At 39.2% G+C, this 25743-nt stretch overlaps 1 protein-coding gene across 1 annotated transcript in view; it reads left to right on the top strand.

Annotated features, from left to right (window-relative positions):
• CSMD1 (CUB and Sushi multiple domains 1) overlaps positions 1 to 25743 on the top strand; it is a gene marked incomplete at its 3' end in the record, with an annotated part of 1748580 nt that overhangs the window by 108787 nt on the left and 1614050 nt on the right. The window lies entirely within an intron of this gene.

Raw genomic sequence — 25743 nt, forward strand, 5'->3', positions numbered from 1 at the left:
GACTCTGGTCTCCTGGTCACTTTGGATCCAGATGAAGCCCCCCCCCACATGCCTACATTGCATGAGATCTGGCCCAAAGGGATGCGGTGACACAACTGGGGACTCTGAGACAATGCTTGATACATTGGAGATGGAAGGGAGCCATCCACTCAGTTTCTCTCTCCTTCCTCACACGGGGGTGTTCTGATGGATGGAGCTTGTACTCAGCCTGTCTGGAGAAGTCTCACACAGCCAAGAACTGTCTGTGCTGGTTTCATCATGGACCCTCTTCTTGCCTTTGCTTCCCATCCTGTACTCTTCTCTCTTTCCTCATTCTTCATGCACTGGCATCTTACCTCCTAATAAGGTATCAGTGTAAAGCTGGCCTCATGCTCTGTTTTCTAGAGAAGCCCAGCTAGGACACACACTCAGGAAGATGAACGTATGTGGATAGACTTGACTGCATTGTATGTGATAGGAAAACACAGGTATCATCCTAAATGCCCATCACAATAGAGCCTAGCTGTATACATTTTGGTGCACCCAAACTGTGGAACACTATGCATCCTTGGAGAAATTGAGTTATAGCTCTGTTGAAGAGTTTCTGAGCCATATTATTAAATGAAATAAAGAACAGCACATAGAAATGTGACTAAAACCTAGTTTTGTAAGATGATGTGTGTATATTTATCTTCCAGTTTTGCATATACAATAAGAGTTCTAGAGGGATACCTAGAAGGTGTTAGAAGTTTCCACTCTTGAGTCAAGGGGTTAAGAAAGAATACGGAGTTTTTCACAATTTAGTTGACAAAATTCTGTAATGTGTACATATTTTTGCAATAAGGGTGGGTAATTTGATTAAGTAAAAAAACATGAATGAATAAAGAGATCTTGAAACATTGAATATTGTCTTTATTTAGCAAAAAAATTTAAAGACTGCACAGTGGCACACAGGAGAGACACTTTACAGTTGTCATTAGGGATTGAAGCACATTATGCATTTTTTCCAATTTTTAAACATTGTATTAATCAAGTATATGACTAAGATTATGGCAATATACTAAATCATCTTTGTCCTTTAGAATTTCTAAATACAATATTAAATCATTTCATTGAAAAGGCTGAAAATATGAGAAATTAAAGACCAGTTATAATGTATAATAGACAAAAATAAACAAGCAGAAAGGTTTTGGTTTTATTTATGCTCTGTTCCAGGAATGTGGAAGGTATTATAACAGTTAAAAAAAAAAGAGAAAGAGAGAGAATATGGTCCCCAAATTTTCTTAAATATCCATACAAGAAGAGAGAAATAATAATGAGAAGCTCAGGATGTTATGCTGTTGTTGTTTCAGTTTGTCTTTTAGTGATCATTAACTAAACTACAATATTTAACACAAAATTGGAGATTTTCATAAGACATGCCTGTGAGCCACAGCTATTGAGCCTGCGCTCTAGAGCCTGAGAGACACAATTACTGAAGCCTGTACACCTAGAGCCCATGCTCCACAAAGAGAAGCTACCGCAATGAGAAGCCCACACACCGCAACAAAGAGTAGCCCCTGCTTGCCACAACTAGAGAAAGCCCGTGAGCAGCAACGAAGACCCAACGCAGCCAAAAATAAATAAATAATTTATTTTTAAAAATCTATGATCTGCCATCTATACATGTATAGATACATGTATACATGTACATAGATACATCTATTCCCACACTTACATGAGTGATTCCTATGTCAAAATTGCAAGTTTCTCATTTAACCCTCTCAAAAATAGTCCTGAATTGGTAATATTATCAATCCCAATTTTTCAGGGAATTAACTCATACAGAGAGTCACTTTTTTGACAAGGCTTTTTACTACTTTTACAAAGTTACACAGCTACAATCTGATGGTCACTGGTTTCAAATCTAGTTCTGACTGGTACCACATCCAATACTTTGAACCAACACACCCTACTGTTAACTGTATTTTTATTCCTAGGTACAAATTATCAATTAATCTTGACAGTAAGTAGGCAATTGGAACCTTATTTATCATTCCTCAATTTAGGTTATTGAAAATGACTGGCTTTTTAAAAATTTTTTGTTTGTTTTTAAATTTATTTATTTTTGGCTGTGTTGGGTCTTCATTGCTGCACGCGGGCTTTCTTTAGTTGCAGTGAGTTGGCGCTACTCTTCACTGCAGTGCATGGGCTTCTGATTGCGGTGGCTTCTCTTGTTGTGGAGCTCCAGCTCTAGGCACGTGGGCTTCAGTACTTGTGGCATGCAGGCTCAGTAGTTGTGGCTTGCGGGCTCTAGAGCGCAGGCTCAGTAGTTGTGGCTCACGGGCTTAGTTGCTCCACGGCATGTAGGATCCTCCCAGACCAGGGCTCGGACCTGTGTCCCCTGAATTGGCAGGCAGATTCTTAACCACTGCATCACCAGAGAAGTCCTGGCTTTTTAATAATAGTGATAAGGATGTGTTAATACCAATACTAATATTAAACGACTACGAATGAAAGAAACGTAACATACAAATTAGGATCAAACATTTTTCTGAGCAATTTGCATACATTAACTTATTTAACTCTCAGGTCAGCCCATTATTCTCCCAATTTGCAGATGAATAGGCTTTGGTCTGAGAATCCTGCTTATTGCTGTCTCCCCAGGTCTAAGAGGCAAAGTGGAGGTCATGGGAAAGCAGTGATTCACCAAAGCTTTTTACACATTTAGCCATTTTGAAAATTGAATTTAAAGGATGTACAAATTCCTGAAAATACCTAAGGAATTTGTATAACCATATATAGTGGTAGTAAGGTCTTAACTAGAGAATCCCACCCAGCATCTGTGACAACATATCCAGTGTGCAATATTGTAAAGACACGCACGGTTGAGAGCATGCAGTCAGTGAAATGTTGTCATGGGTATCAAACTCAATTCACTTTTTATAGTGATCAAGAATGCACTTCTCTTTAAGCAACTGAAAAATAAAGTGCCTGGATCATTAGTGTGGCCTTATCTTTAAGAATTTACATACACATAAACCAATGCATTCCAACCTGTAACTTCCCTCAGCCCGGTCATTCTATATCTAAGCTTGCATTGCGGTGTAATAAAGTGATAAGTGCAAGGTGGTTATAAAATACAGCATCTATGGGACCATCTCTAGCAATTTGCTTATGCAAAAGTGAAGAGATTTGAAATCAGAGTTTGGCTTGAGGAGAAAGTGTGTTGGCCTCGGGTAATTGCTGCCTGTAAATAACTGTACCTCATTGGGGTGTCTTCATTTACATAGGATATATTTAGGCTCTGCGTTTAGTAACGCCTTTCATATAATCAAGTGTTGGTCATCTTTGTAAGGAGGAACTATATTAATCAAATGCTCTTTGATGACAAGACATAGCAGTGTGGCCATTCTTTTTCCAGAAGCTATTTGAAGAGCAGGGCGTGTTCATCGATTTGCATAGTACTTGATGACCGCAGATTTTTCTCACTTTTGCAGATGGTTAGCTGCACCAAAGTTTCAGCTGTAACAATGGTTAAATTAATTATGAAAGTAAAGGATACGGGGCCACTTGTTATCACAGGGCTCATTTTATTAACTTCCTCGCAAAACTGTTTTCTGGATTTTTTTTTTTTTTTATTGTTCATCGCTTTTAAAATGTTTTTTAATTAATTTTTATTGGAGTATAGTTGCTTTATAAAGTTGTGTTAGTTTCTACTGTACAGCAAACTGAGTCAGCTATACATATACATATATCCCTTCTTTTTTGGATTTCCTTCCCATTTAGGTCACCACAGTGCATTAAGTAGTTCCCTGTGCTCTACAGTAGGTTCTCATTAGTTATCTACTTTATACATAGTATCAAGAGTGTATATGTGTGAATCCCAATCTCCCAATTCCTCCCACCCACCGCTTTCCCCCTTGGTGTCCATACATTTGTTCTCTACGTCTGTCTCTACTTCTGTTTTGTAAATAAGATCATCTATACCATTCTTCTAGATTCCACATATATGCATTAGTATATGATATTTGTTTTTCTCTTTCTGGCTTACTTCACTCTGTAGACACTCTCTAGGTCCATTCATGTCTCTAAAAATGACCCAGTTTCGTTTCTTTTTATGGCTGAGTAATATTCCATTGTATACAAGTACCACATCTTCTTTATCCATTCCTCTGTTGATGGACATTTAGGTTGCTTCCATGTCCTGGCTATTGTAAATAGTGCTGCAATGAACATTGGGGTGCATGTGTCTTTTTGCATTATGGTTTTCTCTGGGTATATGCCCAGGGGTGGGATTGCTGGGTCATATGGTAGTTCTAGTTTTAGTTTTTTAAGGAACCTCCATACTGTTCTCCGTAGTGGATGTATCAATTTACATTCCCACCATTATTTTGAATGAAAATGATCAACTGAAGTTTTCAGAAAAGTGATAGTTATTATTACTAAGTCCAGCATCTAGACTCTCCGTACTACTCGGCATAGTCCATATTGAGGAATGCTAAGGTCATAAAATGTAAGGTTTATCTGTGGGTGATAGGTTACAATAATAAGGTCACAAAAATTAAGGATTCTCCATTCTTGGAATGTACATCTTTCCCTTTTCATTCATTACTGTATGTTTTTAAAATCTAAATAGAAACTAGGGGCTTCCCTGGTGGTGCAGTGGTTGAGAGTCCACCTGCCGATGCAGGGGAAACGGGTTCGAGCCCCGGTCCGGGAAGATCCCACATGCCACGGAGCAGCTGGGCCCGTGAACCATGGCCGCTGAGCCTGCGCGTCCGGAGCCTGTGCTCCGCAACGGGAGAGGCCACGACAGTGAGAGGCCCGCGTATCACAATAAATAAATAAATAAATAAATAAATAAATAGATAGATAGATAGATAGATAGATAGAAACTAGATGGAAGGTTGGCTTTTAACATCGCTTTCATGTTGTAACTTTTATATATATGTATTTCTGTATTTACATATTTATTTATATGTATTTCTTTATGATCCTGGTAAAGGAAAAACAGGGAACGTCATTTTATCTTCTGACTCAGCTACATATAAGTTATGTGCCACTGGAGAAATAATTTAGCTTCTCTGGACTTCTATTTACTCAACTGTCAAGTAAAAATTAATAGTACTCATTTTGTGGGGATTAAGAGTGTCTAGCATGAAGTAGTGAGAAAATGGATGTCTTTTAAAACGTAGATGCCTAAAAAAGAGAAGGAAAGAAAAAAGAATAGAACAGACAAACCTCTTTTGTCAGTATTACCTTAGAGAAACAGTTAGGAAAGTGATATCCACAGGAGATACTCTTCAAAGACAGTGGTCTGTCATTTTTTGGTTCTATCCGTTTGGGAACAAGTCCCTGGATAATTAAATACATGACTAGATACACACGACATTTGCAGCAGAACTAAGAACCAAGAAAGAGAAGGGATTTAATGGGAATTCAAGAAAGTCTGGTAAATTGAGGTTTCGCGGAAAGCTTCTCATTTGAAGTGAAATGTTAGCCATCCACCTCTTAAACCCATGTCATAAACTTCGCAGTTTAGTATGACATAATTCTAGTCACTTTGAATTAGTAGCACAGTTGGATTACTGTTATTGATGCTTCATGTAGGCTTAGAACCATTAAAGTGTCAAAGCCTGAGCAACGTAATATGACATAATGCCAGTCTTTCCAATTTAGCTGTTGCTGTTATGTTACATCTCGAGGATTTCCTGTGTAAATATAAACTGACAGAAACAATTTTTTTGCGAGAATTTCAAATAATTGACAAAGAAAGATTAAAGCCCTTCACAATGATTTTTCTTTCAACCTCATGATTGAGTTTAGTTAAAATTACTTGGAAACAATGAGTCCTAAAATGCATAAAATGAAGAATAATTGTTCAACTGAGCCCTTTTAAGGTCTGGGCAGAGCGTAGAATAGGCTTCTCTTTGTGGTTAGAGTAGCACTGTTGTCTTTCCTATGAAGGGGTTGTGCACAAGCTCTACATTAAAGCAACTGGGGTCTATGGAAGTTCCCCTAACTTCTGTCATAAAAAGAAGAATTGCAAATTGAAGTTCATTGTATTTAGATCTGTGTAAAAATGGAAGCTAAAGTCATCTTTAATGATGGTCATTGTTGGGTTAGAATGTTGGGGTAATAACATAATTTTCCAGATGATCTTCTAATATGTTGTTACATCATTTTTCAGTGAAAAAAAAAATAACAAAATTGTGTATTTATTATTCAAAGTTATCAGTTTTACTTCAGACATTATAGGCATGAAGAAAATGAAGTAAATGTTTTCAGTGTAAGGTGCTGATTTTATTGCAGTAAATTCCAAGATTCTTAATGAGATTTTCTCTTTATTCAAAGTAGAGGCAGTGCACGTTATTTCCTTAGGAACACTAGACCAGAGAGTTTGTGTAACTACAGGTACTTTAATTTTCTAAATAATGGGTCTGTTTCTATGTGTGAGAATCATTTAAGTTCATGTTATTGAGATAAGTCAAGAATTAGGTAACATGTTAAGCAAATTTGGATTTTAAAATATCAGACTCCATTTAAAAATTATATACATAACTTTGTAATATACATGTATTTAGAAATATAGATATAATTGTTAGGTGATATTAACATATGCTTTGCAGAAGGAGGCTGTTGTGTCAGTTGTGCCAAATGTGAGAGTGTGTATGCGTGCATGTGTATCTTTGTGTGTATGTGTGTGTATGTATGTGTGTATGTGCATTGTGTGTACGTATGTGTATGTGTGTGTATGTATGTGTGTGTGTATTCCTCAGAATGATAGATATGCTATTTTAGATACTTTAATAGCAGCTTGGAACTCGACCCATTTTATGTGCACATTATTATCATTTGAGATGCTAGAAGAAAACCCACACAAGTTATTCATTTAAAAAATAACCAGATATAGTTTTGCATGCATAATTGTATAGATTAAACTCTATAATTACATCATTTTATGTGTCACATGGGAACAGATGAGATTAATGGCCCAAGAACTAAAAATACTATTAATAAAAAGAATAATATTTCCAAATATAGGTAGGTATTGAATCAAATATCAATCACTTTTGAATAATGCCTTGACATTTCTTTTAGGATCCATTTATGAAGACAAGTAACATTTCACTTGCTCTTCGATTTTTTTTTTTTTTAATTTGCACTATTTTAGAAAGGCAATTTTAAATCAAGAAAGAATTCTCTTTTGATTCCATTTCTTCTTTACTAAAGGATTGGCATATTTCATTTAAAATTACTCCAAAGAAATATACAAAAAACATGCTTATCAGATACATAAATTGTGTTGTACATATTTATTATATCAAACATTAATTTTAAAGGAAAATTGATAAGCTTTCATTATCGATAAATCAAATTTGAGAAATGCACACATTTGTATCCAAACTAAACATTCTGCCACGTCCCCCAGGTGGAGATATAAAAGAGAGCGTTGCTTATGGGAGAATCAAAAACAGCTCTGCAAAATTGTGGCTAAAATTTGCAGGCATGAGAGTATGAGATTAAAAATAGAAGTGAGCTATGCCTTTTACTAAAACACTCAGCAGTAATTGAATGTTTTCAAGACTATGTATATGATGTTAGTACTGATATTCTAGAATCCAGTTGCATGTTCTGGTCCGTTGATTCTCATAAGGAGGGAGGATAAATATCTGTTTACTTAATTAAGCCTTGGATATGTATTGATGCTGGGCAGGGTCTCCAGTGATTTTATGGTAAATACCATAAACTAGCTAGCAGAAAATAAATAGTTACCATTCATTGAGGCTGTATCTCTCACTCGCTGTTCTAAGTATTTGTTGTATTTTTTCAAGTAATCCTCAAAACACATTTTAATATAGTTTTTCTCCCCATGTTGGAGATTAAACAACTGAGGTCAAGTTTCTCAATTCATACAGTTGATCAGCCACATAAACCCATTTTTCATGGTGGAAACCAATGGAACCTTTGACTAATAACCCTGATGTCCACCAGAATTCACCAGTGGCCTACACATGGTCCAACCCAAGGGTCATTTATCCCTTTCCTTTTCACGTGGTCTCTGAGAAATATATGGTCGTAGACATGGTGGTCCCCTCCTTCCACGTTCTGACTTGACTGTGAGGCTATGGTCTCCCTAGGTTTCCCTCCACCTCTCTGGCTTCTTTGTCTCCCTCACCTGTACAAGCTTTTGCTATCTTCCTAAGCCCTGCACATCTTAAGTCCCTGGGATCAGCCTTGGGACCTCTTAGAGCATCCCTAAATCCCTTTGTGGTGTCACCTGCTTGGCCTCAAGCACCTTGTCCATGTTTTCCTCTGCCGTGTTTCTAGCTGTGCCCAGACGTCTCCCCGGAACTCTTCCTCCCTGTGGGTTTTCTCATGTCAGTAAATGGCAGTTTCAGGGCTTAACTCAAGATGCCTGGAGCCATTCTTGATTTCTGCATTTCTCTAAAACTTTTATCTCCAAGCTTTTATCTTATCTTATTGGCTCTCACATTAAAATATATCCACAGTCTCGCTACTTCTATGCCATCCTTGTTCAGACCATCATTATTTTTCACTAGTTATCACCATAGCCTATAAACCTGTCTTTTTACTTTTATTTTTTCCTCACACCCCATGCTATGATCTGAATGTTTGTGTCTCCCCAAAATTCACAGATAGAAATACTAATCCCCAAGATGATGGTATTAAGAGGTAGGACTCTGGAAAATGATTACATCATGAGGGATTAGTGTTCTTATAACAGAGACCCCAGAGAGCTCCCTCACCCCTTCCTCCCTGTGAGGACAGAGTGAGAAGACGCTGTCTATGAACCACAAAGAAAGGCCTCACCAGATGCTAAATCAGCAGGCATCTTGATCTTGAATTCCCAGCCTCCAGAACGGTGAGAACTCACTTCTGTTGTTTATAAGGGGCCCAGTCAGTGATGTTTTGTTGTGGTGGCCCAAGGGGACGAAGACACCGTCTCTACCCGGAACACAGTTTGTCATCTACTTAATAACTACTGTGATTCTCTGAGAAGACTAGAACTAGTCAGATCAAGTTATTCCTCTGTGCAAAGCCCCCCCAGTAATTTTCTATCTCATTTCTCGTATAATTTTACAGTTCTGACAATGATCACGGATATCCGACATAATCTAGGCTGTAGATTCCTCTCTGACCTCATCCTCACCGACTTTTTACTTACATTGCTGAAGCCGCCCAGGAATCCTCAGGGCTTCTGAAACTTACAAGGCCCCTTCCACTCAGCAACTGGGCACCACCTGCTGCCCCTTTATCCCCCTACCACACAGCTCATCCCTCCTTTTCTTCAGGTGTCCGATCAGAAGCCACCTTGCCCAAGAAAATGGCCCTGCACATCCTATGTTATAAATGCAATTCTCTCCTCTTCACCACCTCCATCATCTTATTTCATTTTTCTCCTCAATACTAGTTAATGCTTCGTGGCCTCTACACTTATTTTATGCGTGTGTTTACTTTTTTTTATCTCCTCACTCTGAAAGTTGTTTCTCTCTGTCTCTTTTCCCCCCGCCAAGTAAGAAGTCTTTCTGAGATATATTATGGATACAATAAATAATAATTTAATTCATTTTTGAAAAAAGTCTTCAGACCTTTAAACATTTTATTCAACACACATCTCCTAACCTTCTTTAACTTATGCCGTATTGAGAACAAGCTAAGCCATTGCTTGAAATGATGTCTTAAAAATGTTAGTATTGAGAAAACTTATGCAAAATAGGTTTAATCTCTATGAATTTGGGGAATTATATGCATTGACACTAATCCTTCAATTCAGTGAGCTTAAAAAAACCATAGAAATGGAAGGATCGATGTGGCTGGATTTTGAGTGAGTATATAATTTAGACAAATTTTAATTCCCCATTACCTCTATTCATGAAATTTCACTCGACAATGCTAAATAGTGTTCCCGTTTTCTTTTAAAACATCCACCTGTGTCGTTTCCTCCATTCTCCTCTCCAGACACCAAAGCCTGCACTTACCATAAAGGCACCTGTCAAGGAGTGCCTAATTCATAGGTGCCCCTCCCTAACTCGGGTTCCTTTCTTCACGTGCACCTGGGTGTTTTCAGTGTGTAACAGGATCAAGCTGCTTGCAGGTTTAAATCCTGAATCCACAGAGCCTGAAATGTCAGCCTCCCCATTTTGCTTTCAGACGTATGTAAATTCACAGCTATGCACATACACAATTATACACATTTAACGCTGCGTCTTTTTCAATGTATAGTTGACATGAATTATGGTCTAGAAGAGTCATAAAGTAGCCTGGGGAACATCTCTGGGATGAATGTCATAATCTATTATTAACTTCCATTCATGCATTTTGATCAATGAATGTTTATTAAATGGATGTGACATGCAAGGAATTTTTCTTATTGCAAATAAGAGAACAGTCTGCATCAAGGAACTTTCATAACAGAAGAAGACATAGATAAATACCCAGAATGTGTGTTATAATAGTCATAGGAACATTAACTTGGGGGAACAGAAGATACAACCACTGATGGTGATTCACATTGTTGAAACCTTTAATGCCTGAGCTGAGATTTGGAGGATAAGCAGAGTGTCACTATGTAAACACCAGGGAAGCTTTCTTTAGCAGGAGACTTAGCAGTGTGGAGAGATTACCCTGGGTGGAGAGTACTGCAGGAGATTAAAGGTGGTTGCAATATGATGAGGGGTGGGGTGAGTCCTGAGACTCAGGAGATATGCGGGAGCCTGACCATAAAGGGCATTTCATGTTGTATGAAGGTATTTGTCTTTATTTTGAAGGCAGGGTGGGACATTTCAGACATTTTCAGTAGGTGAATGACATGACTGTACTTATTCTTGCAAGAATTTTTCTGGCAGCAATAGATTGGAGAGCAAAAATTTATAGTGTGCCCTCTTAGGAGAAAATTACAACAACACAGCTAAGAACAATGGAAAACCTGAGCTAAGGAAGTAGATAGATTTGAGACTTACTGAGGAGGCACATAAGTTAGATCTCAGTGGCAGATTAAATGTCGAGAAAGAGAGAGAGAGAGAGTCTATAGGGAAATAAAATAGATTGATGGTCTCCCAAGGTGGGGGAGGGGATAGAGGGAGGATGGGGAATGATAGCAAATGGGGACCAGCTTTCTCTAGGGGATGTTGAAAATGCTCTGAAATTGGATTATGGTGATGGTTGCCCTTCTCTGTAAATATGCCCTGTAACTGTACATTTTAAAAGGGAGGATTTCAAAGTGTGTTATCTTGATAAAGTTATTTTTTAAAAAGTCAACGCAGGTCTTGATTGTCATATGGGTGATTGCCGGTTCTGTTCCCTGGAAATGTCAGTTCAAGAAAGGAAGAGCAGGGGGAATTTAGACGTCAGGTGCTTTCTGAGATGAGGGTGGAATATCCAGGTAGAGATGGATAAGGTAGGTAGTGCCCAAGACTGGACATCAGATGTGCCGTCTACAGAGGCAGACGGCAGGGTTTGGACCCGTAGGAGTAGATCATCTCACTCCGCACAGAGTGTAGACGAGAGAAAAGAATCACGGATGGAAGACTCAAATGTAAAAAAGCAGGGACTGGCAGGGGAGAAGCAACTGAGAAAGTGATTGGGGTGAAGCAGCCTGAGAAACGAAAGGCTGAACAGGAGTTGGTGGAGTAATGAAAGCCGCAGAAAAAAGGCTTTAAGAAAGAGGGCGTGGGACCAGGCTGCCGGGGTTCCTGTCCTGGACACGTCAGTCACCAGCTGTGTGCCCTGTGCAAATTTCTTAACCTCGTTGAGCTTTACTCTTGCCGTCTGTAAAATGGGAGTAAAAGTAGCCCCCCCCCCCTTTTTTTTTTTGAAAAACAACCTTTTGGTACATTTTGAAGAGTTTTACTCTAAGGGAGACTTCATAAGATACTGAAGGCTGAAGGATTCCATACACCTTAAGGCATCTTGAGACATCTCAGTTAAAAACAGAAATGTAAATCTAAATTTGTTTTATTAGTTTTTGGCTCCTGAGATACACATAGAGAATAATTTGAAGGCTAGTGAACTCCTTGATAGAAGAAACATACGTATAGAATATTTGCCGTATGATGATCTTTGGGTCCCAGGGGTTAGCGTCTTTGCTGCATTGCCTCGTGGTGTGAGTGGAGCTAACAATTTAGTGTAGTACACGTGCAAGGAAACACAGAGATGCATACTTAAAATTAAAGTAAGTGCTATGAAGGAAATGAATAAGCTGTGTGGCAGAGAACAAGGGGGAAGGGGTGTTGGAGATCCTTCGGAGAGGGTGATCAGGGATGTTTTCCTTGAGGACAGTGACATTCAAGCTCTCATTAAATGAGATAATGTGTTTGTTAAAGGGAAGTCTGAGCACTCTGCCCATAAATGTTCCCCTTCCTTTTCTTTTATACATTTCAATAATAAAAAAAGTAAATCTGAATAAATTATGGACTCGTTATAAAATATATCAATATTGATCTACTAACCATGACAAATTGACCACACTAATTTAAGATATTAATATTAAGGGAAAACTAAGTTTAAGGTGTGAGGGAAATCTCTGTACTATCTTCACAATTTTTCTGTAAATCCAAAACTGATCTAAAATTCAAAGTTTATTTAAAAAGAGTTTCTTTCTTCAGTTTACTGTTTTAACATGTGATGTTACAGTCATTCTTTAGAATTAAGTATGCAAGATCTGTTGTCATAAATTGCTCTGCCAATTTCTTCTCTCAGAATGCTCTTTGAGATACTAAAAGTGCTAAAGAAATGGTTCATGCGCAAACCCATTATTAGTTTAACCATTAATTAATTTTATATAGGCGGGGACCTTAGATTTGCATTCCGAAAGAGAGGAGAGGGCAACATTCAGAAATCAACTAGGAACTCTAATCACTCTGGGTGAATTAAGGCTTAGTGCAGAAGCATGGAGTTCTATCCTATGTTGGCTAATTTAGCCAATCGTCAGGACAAAAATTCTTCTTCAAACAAATGCTGTTTCTTCGACTGACAAATCATTAGGCAATATAATTAATATTGAAAAAAATCACTGTATAATTTTTATACCGACAAATAGTCTTTTAGAAGCACATGCTTCCTACTTTCTAGTGAGTTTTAGAAGTATTCTGTCACGTGTTGATCTATTTTAAATGTATTTACACAGAGGTGATATGTATGTATGGTACATTATCTATTTATCTATCTGTGTGTCAGATACAATTTTGTGACCACATTCACTCTCTCATTTGCTCTCTATATTAAAAGATAAGATATCCTTGACCTGGAAAATGGGTTTAAAATTAGGACCAGACTATGAACTCTCAAATGAGGCCAAGTTCAAGAAGAGGGGAATATAAAGTGGCAGATCAAAAGTCCATTTTTTTTATACTGAGTTATTAAAATTTCTAAGAGGAGCAAGAACAGTCAACCAAAATAGAAGAACACCTTGGATTTACAGCCGTTTTGTGAGAGCTAGCATCTGGAAGAAAGTGGCAAGCCCTGATTGGGGAACTGTCTTCAAGAGGCTGGGCACCAGCTTAGGGAACCAAGACAGAGAGCAGGTCCCATCAAAGCTTCAAGCATTAGTCTGGCTGACCGAGATGGATTAGGAAGCCAACAGTGTCAGCCCACAGGCAGGCGTACCCATATCTGTACCCACTTGTTACATGGTGGCTATAAACAGGGAGACTGGAAGTAAGGCACGAGGAAAGGAAAAATCAAAGGTCGTCTTTCACGTATTCTCAGGTTTGAAAGGAAGGAGGACTCTTATGTCTTGCACAGATCAAACAAAGACTCTGAGCATGAGTTGGAACTTCAGTGCATGTGCTATTTTTCACCCAAGACAGTATGTAGAACAGGAAAAAGAAATAAGAAAGCTTATGACCCAGCAATCCCACTACTGGGCATATACCCTGAGAAAACCAAAATCCAAAAAGAGTCATGTACCAAAATGTTCATTGCAGCTCTGTTTACAATAGCCCGGAGATGGAAACAACCTAAGTGCCCATCATCGGATGAATGGATAAAGAAGATGTGGCACATATATACAATGGAATATTACTCAGCCATAAAAAGAAACGAAATTGAGCTATTTGTAATGAGGTGGATAGACCTAGAGTCTGTCATACAGAGTGAAGTAAGTCAGAAAGAAAAAGACAAATACCGTATGCTAACACATATATATGGAATTTAAGAAAAAAAAATGTCATGAAGAACCTAGGGGTAAGACAGGAATAAAGACACAGACCTACTGGAGAACGGACTTGAGGATATGGGGAGGGGGAAGGGTGAGCTGTGACAGGGTGATAGACAGGCATGGACATATATACACTACCAAACGTAAGGTAGATAGCTAGTGGGAAGCAGCCGCATGGCACAGGGATATCGGCTCGGCGCTTTGTGACTGCCTGGAGGGGTGGGATAGGGAGGGTGGGAGGGAGGGAGATGCAAGAGGGAAGAAATGTGGGAACATATGTATATGTATAATGGATTCACTTTGTTATAGAGCAGAAACTAACACACCATTGTAAAACAATTATACCCCAATAAAGATGTTAAAAAAAAAAAAAGAAATAAGAAAGCTACTCAGTGGCCACGTGTAAGTCCCGACTACTTACCCATTTGACATTAGAGGTGGCACAAATGATGGGCAAAATTCCTCATTCTGGAAAAACGAGTCATGAGAAGGAGGGTGTGGAATATAACATTCTTTCTGAGAAACTTCATAGCAGATTCTTGATCAACTTGTACATGGATACGAATGAGGCCAAGTTCATGTGCTAGCAGAAAGCTTGCCATTTTGGTTAATCAAGATGATTGAAAAACTTCCCATTATGTAATGGGAAATCCTCAGCTACAAATATTTTTTTTTAAATATCTGATGTGAATGTCAGTTTTCTATAACTTTAGAACACTATTCAGTTTGAGTCCTGAGTAGCCCCCATGACAAGCATGTGTATTTTTCTCCTTTGAGCTCCTTCAGCACGTGGAACGTGATTCTGTCCTAGCACTTCTCAAACTGTAATGCAGTCTTTTACTTACACCTGTCTCGAACTTGAACATAAAGCAGGGACCATGCTTTTCAAACTTTGAATCCAAAGCTCCTGAAATAGTGCCTGACATATAGTAGAAACTCAGTAAATATTGGTTGATTATTTAAAATCCAAGATGCAGCTAACAGCCCAGGTTGAACAATGGCCAAAATAATGTAGTTGATGGGAATTTGAGTTCAAATATCCCATCAATGACACTTATTGGCCGATTACACTTGTATATTATTGGTTGAATCAAATGCTTTGTGAAAGCAAAAGGAATCTAACATATAGAAGGATAATAATGTGTCTGGTGTGCATGTGTGTACCCTGACTAGATAATGTCGTTGTCAAGAAAACAACTAGCATATTAACCAGTGTTTGTTTTTTAATTCCAAAAACTTTTGATTGTTTGTTTAGTCTTGATCAAATGCAGTGGCAAGTGAAATTACCAAAATATGTAGCCAAAAAAATGTCTATGTAATGATTTGTTATACTTTACTTCTGAGAAGGAATGATTGGTGTGAGTGATGATTTTAATATGCTGATTAAAATTTAATATGCTGGTTTTAAGAGAAATATATATACATATATATCATAATCATATATACATATATATTATAATCATATATATGATTATATATATCATATATATCATAATATATATATGATTGCTATATCATATATTCAATATATATATATATATGATTGCAAACGTTTCCATTATCTAATAGAAGAGATGTCCTAAATATGCATGGAGAATCCTAGGTATTATGTAACTTTTAAAAAAATGCCATAGTTCTGATTCTACTTACTAAGCTTTGTAATTTTCCAAATGAACTCATGTCAATTTGGGAAATTCAAAGCTAGATAAAACCAATAAGCTGGTCTATTTCTTAGCATACTAAAGTTTTACGCTAGTTTGAATTGTCCTGCAAATCAGAAAACTTTTGTCAGTCAGTGCATTTGCCTGGGGAATTGATTAGGTCATCACTAAGATATTTGGAAATAATGACATTGTCATTGTTATTATCATTATCATTGAGTCATTAGAGTCTGGACTACTAATGAGTAAATACTATTTATTTTCCGGTCCTACGTCAATTTTTTAGTGTGTGAGTTGTTTAGGAGGGACGCTTATTAAAGGGAGACACAGAGAAGGCGATTCGTGTAGTTAATTCTGTGCACCGCCGCCCCTTCTGGCTGCTTATTGAATTGCAAGGCGGTCTCAGCAGGCAGTCCTGACCTTGAAGCCACAAAAGTGCTGACTGAAGCGATTATGAGCAAAAAGATGGCATTATGCTGAATAAATAGGAATTCAAAATACGAGGAGTGGGTGAAAGCTTTAGCGTCCATATTCAGGTCTGTTCATTTCCTTCGGGAATGGCCTGAGCCCCTTTCCATTGATCTTTTCCACAATCAATGATTCAAACAAAGGCCTATCCACTAAAATAATAATATTTTATTATTAAGTAAAAATGCACAGTAGGTCCAAAAAGGCTAGTTTTAATAGGAAACTCAACCTTAAAGTTTACTACTTGAAATTACCAGGTGGCTACAATACCTGTCTTTTTTTTTTTTCTTTTCTAACAGCACCATATGTAGTTAGAATGTGATTCATATTTGGTGGAAAAAAAATAGAAGTTGTAAGTCAATGTCCGATTATATAAACTCTGAATAGACTCATTTTACCTCTAATGGATAAAACACGGCAGCATTTTACATGCATGTAATGAGTGTACTCTGCATGCTAGGACCATCCTTCTCAAATGAGTCGCATTCTCGTCCTTCCTGCTGATTCACAAGAAGGGCATGTTTCAAGGAGAATAGCTTTCTGTTCTTCAGCGTTTGAAGTTCCCCGTTGTTGCACCTAGAAAGCATCTAGCTGGGTGGGAGTTATGCCGAAGGCTTCGTAAATCTCACTTGGTTCCACGTACAGGAATCACACCTTCGGTGCCTTCCCTGCCCTCGTTTGCTATTTTATCATTCATTCAGCAGAAACATTCCAGAGGCAGGCTCAAGGCCCCGGGGTAGACAGTGAGAAAAACAGAATCTTCTATTCTGGAAGAGTAGCTAGGATGTGAACCTGAATAACTCCGGGACATGGTAGGTAGTAAACGCCTTCTACCTGGGATGTGGGAGTGCTTCATGGAGATGGGTGACAAGAATTTGGGCCCACCGAGGTGAGGGGTTAGGTGGAAAAATCTTTGTTTCCTCCCTTTGTATGTATCGTTTCTTTCTCTTTTTCATTCTAAAATGTCAAAATTCACTGTCAGGAAAGAATCATGGAAACATCTGAAAACAACCAAGAGTTCTGAAAGTCTTCATCTTCCCCAGTGTATATATTTTGATAAGCGATTAATTTCCACGCCTCAGGAGTGAATCTTTACTGGTAGAAACAGTAGCACATGTACTAGGCCATGCATGAGATACCTTTGATTAGGGAGATGGTATCATAATCCCTGGGATCACAGTATGTAGGAAGTGGTCTTCTCCGTCTAGACTCCAGGTCGTGGTACAGGTTGTTCCTACCCAGGGAAACAGACTGGTAATGTAACCTCGGGCGTGCTGATTAATTTTTGACTCTCAACCCCACACCCTTACAACTTAATGAGTTTATATTTAACCCCAGGATGGCAAATCAGCATCACCTCTTTTAAGGTGACTCCGTTGATCATAGATTCCTGGAGTAGAGTGTTAACATCTACTTCAAAAGCATCTCTGAACACAAAGGAAACGGCTGTCTGCTTACTTTCACGTCCAGTGGGCACGTTTCCCACTAACCCTGGATTACCTTTAAACTTCATTCCACTTCTGTATTTCTAGTGTTCTTTTGGTGAGACTTTAAGCAAAACTGGAAATCACATGCTGATTGAAAACTGTCTCCCTCTGCTCTCTAGGGCTCAAGCATTCCTTCTAGGGTTTCCCAGTGATCCCAGGAAGAACAAAATATATTCATAATAATATTCATCGCTTTAGCAATACATTTTTCATCAGCACCTCCAAACGGTACCCAGGAATAGGAGAGAAATAATCTGTTAATCTTATGGTTAAGGTTTTTCTAGTCTTGATGTTAAATTTTAGATTTTGAAATATTATAGGGCTGGTTTCTTAAATCTCTAATTTATGTTTTACTGGACCTTTGTCTTACGCATGGCTCATTCATATTTATTTTGTTTGAGATGATTTAATGATTTCTCCAAGCTGTTTCATTTATTCATGGATTCATTCAACATAGACTGAGCAGCCAACGTATGCTAGGGTTTGCTGTATTTTTAGAATAAAATAGGTAGAAAAAGTACGATCGCTGCCTTTGGGAAGCTCGCTTGTTCCAAACGTGGGTCCCCTTCACAGATCAGAAGTAAAATAGGTTTGTGTTTATGTTCTCAATATTTTTTGAAAGTTTAAGGGAAAATCTACATTAATCAATAGCAAAGGTTGTGTTGGTAAAACGAGACATCACTTTTTCTTTTTGCTAGAATTCTATTAATGCAAGGTGTCATATTTGCTTTCACAAGGAGAAGAGAAACTGATCATTATTTCCATATGCATTCAATAATAAAGGTGATAATGCCAATTATTTTGAAATGCTGTATTGCAGTAAACAAAAGTCCTTTAACATAAGTGCTCGGCTAGTAGTATAAATAATCAAAGGAAAAACAGCGGTGTTGACAATGGAGGTTAGGGAGCGGATGGCAAACTTCAAGTAAAAGGACATGTTTCTGATCGGTCTAGGCAAGTTTAATTTTTCTCACTTACATATGAAAGATGTTAGTTTCCACTTTAATGTATTGGTGGTGATTGAACCTGGCAAATATTAGACACTGATAAAGAGCATCTACTTTTATTAGTAATGGTCATTATTACTAATGACTCTTCACCCAAATGTATGTGGTGTAAGATCTGCACACATGAAGACACGGCATTAAAGTAGTTAATTCTGTTGGTGGGGGAAAAGCCTGCAAATAGTTTATACAATAAATACCATAGGGCTTCCCTGGTGGCACAGTGGTTAGGAATCTGCCTGCCAATGCAGGGGACACGGGTTCAAGCCCTGGTCTGGGAAGATCCCACATGCCGCAGAGCAACTAAGCCCGTGAGCCACAACTACTGAGCCCGCATGCCACAACTTCTGAAGCCTGCGTGCCTAGAGCCTGTGCTCTGCAACAAGAGAAGCCACCACAATGAGAAGCCCGCGCACCACAAAGAAGAGCAGCCCCTGCTCGCCGCAACCAGAGAAAGCCCGTGCACAGCAACGAAGACCCAACACAGCCAAAGATAAATAAATTAAATAAATAAGTTTTTTTTAAATGCTGAAAAAAGAAATAGAAATACCATAAAAAATGATGTCCCACGTGCACTAGGTCATAATAAAAAGCTACCCTGGGATGCATCATTCAGCGAGAGTAACACCTCTCAGTTGGTAATAAAGTTCTGTCTTTTTGAGTTATATTTTATTCCATTTATGATGTTTCTTCTTGTGCTGTTTCTCTGGGAATTTTATTTTGTAAGTTGTTCCTTCAGTAAATGTCTTATCACTACATCTTAGTTTACCATCACTTCCTCATCATATAAAACCAAACATGTTATAGGTGTCTTCGCAGCCCACTGTAGTCTCAGACAAATGAGTTGTGGATGTAAGTTATTTTCCATCTGTGTTCAGTGTTACTAGTAAGCAATCTATTCCATTTCACGTGGTCGTCATGATTCCAGTGCAGATAGAATTAAAATGGACAACTTGGATAGAATGGGAAGAGTAGCCACACAAAATGCTTTCACTCAGGAAGACTTTACTGGTTTTTCCACCAGAAATAAAGGGCTGGAATGGTTTACGCATAGGTGTCAATACAAATGTCTTTGGTCTATATCGTAAGTGGGACAAACTTATAACTCTGGTAGGACTCTGTGACATTTTACTACATTTACCTATTTAGGTTGAAGTCACTGCTAGAAACAACTTAGCGTGGATTGTTCAGCTGTGTCCAAAGTGCTGTCATTTAGATAAGAAAGTTTATGATTTATGTAAGCTTAAAGCTGGAGCTCTGGGCACGGAGAAAGCGTGACGCGTCGAGTTCAGTGGGAACTCGGTTTTGGCAAACAGCATCGGTTGGTCGACCTTGAACTCTGGGAGGGAGGTCAGTTTACCTGTTGGTTTTAATCTGAGCTGACAGCGTGGTGTTCAGTGGAAGGGGATGGGGGAGCTCCTTCTGAGAACAAAGGCCCCTTATGGATGGTTAGGGAGTTTGGGATCTACACGTACACACTGCTGTATTTAACGTGGATAACCAGTGAGGACCTACTGTATAGCACAGGGAACTCTGCTCAATATTATGTAACAACCTAAATGGGAAAAGAATTTGAAAAAGAATAGATACATGTTTATGTATAACTGAATCACTCTGCTGTCCACCTGAAACTAACACAACATTGTTAATCAGCTATACTCTAATATAAAATAAAAAGTTTTAAAAAAAGAGCCAGAAATTAAAAAATAAAATAAAAATAAAGGTCCCTTATAAATGCAATTAGAGCAGTTTTGCAGTACCATTCTTCAATCCACCCAACTTCGGATTAAAGAGTTATGATTATGTGCTCAGCACGCCTCCTGCTACCCTCTACATAGGCTCAAGGGGCACGGGATGCTTTGCACTATTAAAGAAACATGGTGAGACCACAGAACTCCGTTTACATCAAGTGCCCCCGTCAGGGCGTTTCCTTGCCTTCGCTTCTCCCTGCTTTGAGCTATGCCTGATGATCATAGGACCTGCACCCACAATCAGCCACTTATTTTCCCCTCTTCATTCCTTGACTGCATAGTTTTTGAGGCAGGACTGAAGTTTTAATTTTACTTCCATGGACAATTATGTGGGCGCAGTGACTGACATCCGCGGATACTCTGACACTACTTGCTCAATGAATTAGTAAATAAAAACCTAGAAGGAGCCCCTGATGAGATCTTAAGGGATTGAAGAAAGGGGAGAATTTGCACAAAAGGAAACTTTAAAAGCCTGCATGAAGCTACATTTGTCCTGGCTGTAAAAGTACCTTTCCCTCATTTCCGTGTATTTTCACTCATTGCCTTTACGAGCAAAACCAAGCCCCCACCTTCACGGCCCCCATCCATCTTGCCTTTCCTGCAGTTGGCACCCTGATCGGATGGAAGACGGAGAATGGGCTGCTTTCATAGTTGGTGCCCCGTGGGGCACCTGTGAGATGTCTCTCTCTCTCTCTTTTCAGTTTAGACATAAAATCACTTGGATCTATCAGACATGAGATTGCTTTGGGCAGCCCTTGTTAATTATCAGCTCTCTGTCCCAGGGCACCCTTTCACTGTGTGCTCTTTTCCCACCTCTCCATCTTCATGAACTCTACCAATTCTTCACTATATTTCTCAGGAAAATGCAGGGGTGGCAGTGAGAAAATGGTCTTAATAGAAGAAAAATTAATCTCTGGCACCGAGTGTTTCCTTTCAGTATTCATTGAGGTGAGCATCTGTGGTCAGTGCTCTAAGCAGACGTCCTGCTCTCAAGTAGAGTGAGAAATGGTTCCTCTGTCCTGTGCTTCTCTACGCGGAGGATGCGACCTTTTTTCTCTCAGCTGAAAACTCACTCGGGGCCAGTGTACATCAGTGCTGCCATATCTGCCAGTCGAGGTCAGCGTGAAGACCTCTCTGTTGATATTTCAAGGTGGAGACGCTGTGATTTCTTTGCTCCGGAATGGAAAGAGTAGAAACGGAGAGCTGAGCGAACAGCTGTAAAATTTCAAAGCATCGTTTAGTAATGACTGCCTTTTAAGAGTAAGAACAAAAGCTGAAGATGCTGCTTGTACTGCATACTAATCAACATGTATTCATAAAGTTCAAGTTCAAACCTCAGTCTCTAAATATTTTCATTATTTATTACAATTAGCATATGCATGACTCATGTTACCTGTCTGCCTTATTCAAGAGCGCTAGTCCTGCGGTATCACACTCAAGGGGAATTTAGACAAATCTCTCCCACAGGGTTGTGATAACCATCCTATCTAAGCCAAGTAGTGTCAGCCAGCGAGATGCTGCCCTGTTGCATGTATGAATTTTCATAGAATGTGGAAATGGCGCGATGCTAGAATGTAGTAATTAATATCTTAGAGGCAGAAGGTAAGGAAAATTAGTCTTCGTGTTATAATTTGAAAAATGAGTCATGGTAGTTAATTAACCTATCTAATTCCTCAAGGTAAATGAATGCCTGAATCAATTCACAATTAACAATTTAAATAACCCTGCTTTTAAAGTAGGCTTATTATACCTATAAGGAAAATTGGAAACCGGAAGCTCTCATGCACCATCTCTCCTCGCGCGACTTGTATACGCTTCACATTATAAACGGGAAACTTTGGAAGACAGGTACCATCTCCTTCGATTCTCCACATCCTACTTGGGATCGGGTAGGATGCTTTATATTTAGAAAGCACTTAATTAATTCTCAAAAAAAGCCCTGTATTTCCCTCCTTTGTCCTCATAGTTTGTTACAAAGAGTTTCCGACAAGACTAAAAGAAGTGGCATTTAAATCAACCAGCACATCAGTCAGTCGCATTGGTTACTGGCTCGGCTTGGACGTGTTGGCGTATCTGGATCCTCTGTGAGATTTTATGATGTTGAGAATCACTCATTTTTGCAGCTGCCGTGCTTAGTGGTACCTTCCAGCTGGGAGGTATTTGGTAGATGGTGAACTGAAACAAACTGACCAAAATCTCAGGAAATCTACTTTGGCAGACAAAAGAAAATAGCGTTTTATGTGTTAGACGTAACTCATCTATACTTATTAAATTTTATCGGCTGAGCAAATCAGGTCACTCGTGTGCAAAATCTGGAGGATAAAATCTGTGTTTGAATAATTGCAAAATCTCTATCTCCTAACCTAGCCATCCTCATAGTTCTAAGTCTCCAAAGGATTTGTCTACATCAGTGCTTCATAGGTATCTCAAATGCAACAGAGAGAAGCCTGAATTCACCACCCACCCCATTTCCAAAATAACTGGTTTAACTCTTCTTTTCTTTATCTTAGTTACTGGTGTCCCATGTGCTCATCCTAGATTAGCTTTCTCAGAGTCTCCTTAGACTCTTAGCTGTCCACATCTTCCCTCCTCATGACCAGCCTGTCTCCAGTCTTGTCAGACCTAACCCCAAAAGATGTTTCAATTACAGGCACCCCTTTCCATCTGAGCCGTCACTGTCCTAATTCGGTCCTGTATCTTCTCTCTTGCTCTGATGAGTAAGTATCCATCTGTTTCCCCTGACTTGAAGCCCCACCTTCTCTGGTCCCTCCAGCATTCTGATTCTAGTTATCTTCTTAAAAAATAAGTGACTCCCAGTTTCCTACTATCTACGGGACAATGTCCAAACTTCTTTGTTTGCTGTGTAAGACATTTCATAATTTGTTCCTCCGATTTTTTTTTTTTTTTACTTTTCCCCATGATCTAGCCACTTGGTCCACCTTTCCCCACCCCTGGACCTCTCTGGTCCTGCTCTGCTTGAACTCATCTTACACTGCCCTTCCTCTAGGGAAGGACTAAGCCCTGTGCTCAACATGCCCCGCCTTACCTTCTTCCCCCGCTGATCCTTCACAAGCTAGCTCAGATTACCCTCTTCTGTGAAAGTTTCCATAAGTCATTTACCTACTCAACTCTCTTTTCATTTTTTCCTCCTATTGTTAGAACTTACACCTATGTGAATTATACCCCTTTATTTATTTATGTGTGTCTCCCCAGAAATAATGCATTTTTTATATCAGGTAAAATTCTTACCTTCTTTAACCCCCCAGCCCCTAATGTGCCTCATACATAATATGAACTCAGTAGATCTTGCACTTCCCAACTTCTAGATGTTTTTCTCCTCACTGTTTACCACATTCAAATACTATTCTCTGAAAATACAGCTTTGACTCTGACCTGCTAACACATCCTTGTTTTATTTGTATGACTTAGATATTTATAGAAGTAGCCATTGCTTTGTGTCATTTGCATAAACAGGAAACAAAAAGAATTCATTGAAAAATCTCCAGGATTCAGTTTTAAAAATCATGTGGCTGGTGGTGGCACCTACTGGCCAAGTGTGATATTGCATCCCGGAGCTATTGTTTTCGTAAAAACGGGGCCAAAGGCAAAACTCTCGTGGGCCCTAAGGTAGTGGAGAAAAATCAGTAACTGCTATGGGAGGCGGGGGGGTGGGGGGGTGGGGGGTGGGGATGGCGGGGGGGCGGGGGGCGAATCTCCATCAAGACAGGCTCTTCCCGCGTCCTTTAAATGCTGACATCAACCCAAGCAACATACATTGTTGTATGTACAACGTTGCTCAGGTAGAGAGCTAGTCAGGGTACCCAGCTGATTGGAAGGTTCCCTTTTAGTCACTGGGAGTAACTTTTCATGGGATTGTTTGTTATGTCAACCAAGAGAAGTCATTGTAAATCAGCAGTTGCTTTAAATGTTTATGAAGAGTTACCATCCTTCTACTAGATAGGAATAAGCACTTGCTCTTGCAAGTTAACGCTCTACTTGGAAGCGTCAACTACACATATTCAACACCCTTGCTTTTGACAATCGTGCACTCCATTTGTAATATAACAGTTGGTTCTCCATAAGAGCTTATCTGCTGTGGATAGCTAAATGTAGTTCAGTTTCAATTCTCCTCTTGTCCTGAGGAATCCAGGAACACTCACACACATATTTAAATCCCATAAGAATTAGAAGGTGTTACACATTTTCCGTCTGACATCTTCTCCTGTAAGCCTATTGAAGCGAATCAGGTCAGTCATTTTTAATGAGAGATGGTGACCATGACAGGCCCAGGAATTCCCTCACTGAGATAAGGCTAGAACTTTCTGGAGCAAGGAATTCAGCCTTCACGAGTTCTGAGCTGTCGATATCTAGGAATGCGCGCTCTCCCCGCATACCCTCACAGAGACGCACCTCCTTCTATCACACACTCACTGGCTCTGAGGACAGGGTGCTGGGCTAACTGTGTCCTCTCTCTCCTGTGTGTGAACCTGTCTCATTAGCTAATCCCTCTCTGCTTTAGTTGCTTCTCTGGAGATAATCTGGCCCTTACTTGAGAGGTTTGTTCCCTGAAAGTAAATGTGATAATGTACTTAAAGCAGTTATTGGGTATATCTGACATATATGCTCAGTAAACCTTAACTGTTAATATTTTTAACTCCAAGTAGACAACCAGTGCTTTCCGTAGCATTGGATGCCTTCATGCCTTGGTGCTTTTGTCTGTGCAGTTCCATCTGCTGCGTTTAAAATTCCCCGAACTTCTTTACATGAACAATTTGCAATTCTTTCTTTGTGACCGCGTCCGTCGTCTCTTCTCTAAAGCCATCCTTGATATTCTTAGTAGAAATCAACTACCACTATGTTTTTGTTAATGCTTTAAGCTTGTCTCCACTATAACACGTGGTTTTATAATCCGGGTTATCTCTTCATGTGTCCATCTCCTCATGTGCTCTGAGCACTGAAACCGTCTCCAGGTCCTGGACCAGGACCAGTCATTGTTGGCTGCTAATCATGACATTCTCCTCCCCGCATCTCTCTTCCCACCGCCGATGCATCCCGAGCGTCTGACAGGTGTTTCTGATGCATTCAAATTTAATGAAGCCACAAGGCAAGCAGGAAAACAAGCCCGGTCAGTTAGCAGGACACTAAGGTTTAAGAAGAGAGAGAGAAAGAGAAGCTGAGTTTGGTTGTGAGGTAATATATGGAATTGTTTCCGAGGAGTTTTCTTTCTTT

Source organism: Grampus griseus (genome assembly GCF_964374135.1).
Source record: "Grampus griseus genome assembly, chromosome: 21".
Lineage (NCBI taxonomy): Eukaryota > Metazoa > Chordata > Mammalia > Artiodactyla > Delphinidae > Grampus > Grampus griseus.